The 4,895-nt window shown below is 42.7% G+C and overlaps 1 pseudogene; it reads right to left on the bottom strand.

Moving 5' to 3' along the window:
• Positions 1-333: 333 nt before the first annotated feature.
• Positions 334-718, bottom strand: LOC116076545 (annotated as a pseudogene).
• Between the last annotated feature and the right edge of the window lie 4,177 nt (positions 719-4,895).

Below are 4,895 nucleotides of genomic sequence, written 5' to 3'. Positions count from 1 at the left end.
CTCCTTCTGACATTAGATGGGTTCCAGAGATTGAGCTCATGTAGACTGCATGCCAAGCACTCTTATCTGTTGAGCTGGCTTGCCAGGCTCCCCACCCCCAGGTAATTTTGAGGCTATTGTGAATGGAATACTCTATGCCTCCTTTTTCTCAGAATGTTTGTTATTATTTGTTGACATATAGGAAAGCTGCTGTTGGGGGTTTCTCTTTCTGCCCAGTTTTGGCGATTCACCATAATCTTATTTGCTTTACCCAGTTAAGCCCTGTAATGCCTGCACATCCTCAGGATCCCTCAGCCCTAGAGCTGCATTCTGTTACACGTCCCTACCCAGAGGCTATGAAGGGATGACACATGAGAGGGATTCCTGATATCTATACATTGTAGAGTAATCCTTGGGACAGGCCAGCAGTCACTGGCCTTTCAGGTATCACAGTGCAGTCTGTATGAGGTCAGTCAACTATCCTCTGCTTGTCTTCCGTGGCCCAGTTTATCTTGTCATTGTTGCCAGGGCCAAAATCAATCATGATACGCTTGTGCCTGAAAAGAAACACGACAGTACATGGACCATACATTTCATACGTCTTGTTAAAGTCAGGCACTCCTGTGGAACCTATGAGACAAAAACCTGCAAATCATTTAGCCTTTGCAATGATGCTGTCCAGAACCTCCATCTTTATGCACGTGGGGTCCCAGTAGTGGCTGAAAGGTTGGTAAGTCATTATGCAGACAAGGGACTATGTATGACATCTTTTTGTTGTTGTTGTTGTTTTGAGACAGGGTTTCTCTGTTTAGCCCTGGCTGTCCTGGAACTCACTCCATAGACCAGGCTGGCCTTGGACTCAGAAATCTGCCTACCTCTGCCTTCCAAGTGCTGGGATTAAAGGCATGTGCCACCACTTCCCCAGCTAAGCATCTTAAGCATGTATTAACACATGCTGAGAGAGAGCTGCTTCCTGTGGGCCCACCTGCCTGTCTGGTCCTTCCTACAACATCAGTACCACAGGCACAGTAGATCCTCCTGTATGTGTTTTTTTTTTTTTTTTTAAATGGTGTCTCTTGACATTTCTTATTGGACATTTGTGGCCATCACTTCTCACATTCTGTGTTGCTGCTGGCTGAGGCAGTGACAAGTGTGTGGTGAGGCTCCTTCTCAGGCTAGGCACTCAAGAGAGATTATGGAGACCCTCTGCCTCAGGCTCTCATGCTACAGTCTACCACAGTCTCTATAGGTGGTTCTTCTGGAATCTCTCCACCTATGGGTAAATCTAGCACCTGGTCCTATCTCTACAGTCTAAGTAATGTCTCTGCCTTATCGGTCTAGTCTCTCTGCCCACTGTTCTCCAAAAGGGAACAGTATCCTGGCGGTCACTGTTAACCATGTCCTGCCGTGATCAGCTTGATATACCTGGTGCCAACTGGTGATCAATCTTGACCTCATGGAAGGTCAGATTTTCTAATCTCATCTCTCCTTGTTTCTTTTTTTCTCCACTCTTTCTCTAATAGTTATAGAGTCTTTAAAAAAAGATTCTGACTCTATCAGTCACACAGATTTAATCTGCTCTCCACCCTCATTGCTATATAGTGGCTTGGTAGGTATGTGAGTTGTTCCTCAAAGCCAGCTCTAGGCGGGTTTGCAGCACTGAAGCTTGGGGTATCTCTTCTACTGGTGTCACCCCAACTGGGAGCTGTAACTTTAGTCTCTTAGTAGCAATGATAATGTTTATTGAGAATTTACTATATATCAAGGACTCCACTTACCCAATATTTATAACAACTTTGAGATGGACACTATTAGTGTGCATATTTCTATTTTTTTTAAGGTTTATTTATTATTATATGTAAGTACACTGTAGCTGTCTTCAGACACTCCAGAAGAGGGTGTCAGATCTCATTACGGATGGTTGTGAGCCACCATGTGGTTGCTGGGATTTGAACTCAGGACCCTTGGAAGAGCAGTCAGTGCTCTTAACCGCTGAGCCATCTCTCCAGCCCCGCATATTTCTATTTTTGAGACAGGGTCTCACTTTGAAGGTCAAGGCTGGCTCAGAACTCACAATGCAACCCAGACTGGCTTAGAGTTGGTGGCAGTCCTCCTGTTTCAGCCTCTTAAGTGCTAGAATTACAAGAATGAGTTATCATACTTGGGTTGGCTATTTGGGGAGAGGAGTTGGAAATTTTTTTTTTTTAATATTTTTGTTTTGTTTTTGTTTTTCCAAGACAGGATTTCTTAGGCTTTCTCTGTGTAACGGAGCCCTGGCTGTTCTGGACTCACTTTGTAGGTCAGGCTAGCTTTGAACTCACCTCTGCCTCCGGACTGCTTGGAGTAACAGTAACAGCATGTGCCTGCACATGCTGCCCATACCTGGCTTATTATCTATACCTTATAGATGTCCTGACTGTAGTCTTTTAAAGGATTGATGGTCTTGTCAAAGGTCAACCTGGGTAAGAAATATAAAGGTGGGATCCAAACTAAAACATTGTGATTCTGGAAGCACAAATTTAACAACCCTCTAACAAATACTTTGGGCATCAGCACCTCTGTGTTTGGTTAAGCAGTAACCCATTCTCCTCCTTTTTGTTACTGTAAGCTCGATATAGCTTCATAGTTCTCATTTCAAGCACATTCTACATTCAAGTGATTCTGTTCTCTGCACTAGAAAACAAATCTGAGTCAGGCTTTGCCCTTAACTCAGAATCAGGGCTCCCTCATGCCACTTGGACAAAATGATTGTGTCCAGCATCACCTCCATGAGGTGGGTGCTTGTCTGTCTGTCCATCCTCAGGTGAAATCAAGATGAAGATGATGACTAAGATGTCTTGAGACTAGGGTAGGAAAAAAAAAATGAAGTCAGTCACCCAGCCTCCCCTCCTCCACCCCTCAGCCTCACCCTGACCCCATCCCTTCTGCTCACCCCTACTTGAAGTGGAAAGCTCTTCCATTTTATCACTTAATTTGTTTCCTGTTTGGGACTTCTTGACATGGCTTCTGTGGAAGACAGTGTTCTGGTGTGTAAAGCTATGCAGACCCCAACCCAAGAGAGCCATCCTTTGGTGTTTCTTCCTTATTAGACACATTGGGACCTGGGGAGGAGAAATTTTAATTCAGGCTTTGGCCTCATGGGGATTTTGTCAACAAGAACCACAAAGCCAGTTCCTTCAGCTTTTGGATAGAGTTTGGCTTCCTGGCAAAGGATGCCTTTGAAATGTCTTTGTTTTGGTTTTCAAAGTCCTCTTTTGAAGTAGAGAGGGCAGCAAAACCCTCCTGTAAACAAATTATATTGTTTCTCATTGATTTTTTTCCATGAATAAAAACAAAAATTAAAAAACTACCCCACCTGTTTCTGATGTTATTTAGAAAGCTGGAGAACAAGTATGTGGTCACTGGGACCACAAGGAATGCTGATTTGCTAAAGGGATTATAGCTGGGTCTGAAGTCCTGGCAGGAATTGTTGATTTGGGGTAGGGAGGTTGAGGGATTCTGCTACAACAGCTGCTATACTTTCAAAACTGTGAGAGCAAAGTCACCTTCTGACCCCCAAAGCCTCTCCTGGCCTGGTTGGAGTTACAGAAGCCATTTAAAGAAGACCAAAGTGTGTGAGGGTATCCAACTCAAATCCTTTCAATACTCGGGTACTCATTTCTTAAAACTGAGAATTTTACTGTCTACCAGAAAATATAGCAATGTATCTGAGCACATAAAGAAACATTACCACCTTCATATTTCCTATGTTAGTACATCATATAAATTTCTGAAGACATTTACCCTACATTTCAACTTTTAAAGTAGTAACTGCAAAATAACATCAGAAACGTATTCTGTCCCCACAGTTGGGTAGCATGTGGTCACCAAAGTGATCTTTTTATAGTTCTGAGAGTGCCCAGTAGTTGTTGGCACAATAGTTCCCTTTTAAAAGAAACAATGTCATTTTACTCTGCAGCCTATTTTTTCCTTCAAAGAGGTAGAAAATAAATTTCTCAGTGCCTGGTTCTGTAGCAACTCATGATAACCTTATTAGGTGGTTATACATACATAAATGGAAGCAGGAAATCCATAGTTGGCTTAAAATAGGAAATCTGAAGGATATACTTGATACCATTACTTCAATCCTTTTGAAATATAATTGTTTGAGTTGGGCAAGTATGGTGGTTAATCGTGATGGCAACTTGATGGAACAACTTAGGCGACAAACCTCTCCTGTGTTTGTGAGGATGTTTCCAGAAAGATTTGACTGAAGATGCATGACACCTTATGGGTGGAATCGTTCCGTGGGCTGGGTTTCCAGACTGAACAGAATAGAGAGCAGTGAGTGGAGCATCAATCTCTCTCTGCTTCCTTTTTAAAAAATTTCTTTAAAGCACTTGGGAGGCAGAGGCAGGCGGATTTCTGAGTTCAAGGCCAGCCTGGTCTACAGAGTGAGTTCTAGGACAGCCAGGGCTACACAGAGAAACCCTGTCTCGAAAAACCAAAAAAAAAAAAACAAAAAAAACAAAAAAACCAAAAAAACAAAAAACAAAAAAAATTTCTTTAAAACAGTGTTTGATATTATAACTCATTGTTTCCCTTTTTATTTTCCTCCTTCCAGATCTTTCCAGGTAACCCCATCCATGCTCTTTTCCGAGCAGTGGTGGCACATGCCTTTAATCCCAGCACTTGGGAGGCAGAGGCAGGCAGATTTCTGTGTTCAAGGCCAGCCTGCTCTACAGAGTGAGTTCCAGGACAGTCGTGGCTACAGAGAGAAACCCTGTCTCGAAAAAACTAAAAAATTAAAAAATAAATAAAAAATTAAAAAAAAATCCATGGATTCTTTAATTTTTGCCGTGTGTATGTGTGGGGAATGTTGTGTTTTGTAAAATGTCAGTGACCTCGGAGGGAGCACCTACGGTCCCATGGTGAGG

This window comes from Mastomys coucha, unplaced genomic scaffold, assembly GCF_008632895.1.
Source record: "Mastomys coucha isolate ucsf_1 unplaced genomic scaffold, UCSF_Mcou_1 pScaffold4, whole genome shotgun sequence".
NCBI classification, from domain to species: domain Eukaryota; kingdom Metazoa; phylum Chordata; class Mammalia; order Rodentia; family Muridae; genus Mastomys; species Mastomys coucha.
The sequence above is the reverse complement of the archived record's forward strand: the minus strand, read 5'-3'. Positions and strand labels throughout refer to the sequence as shown.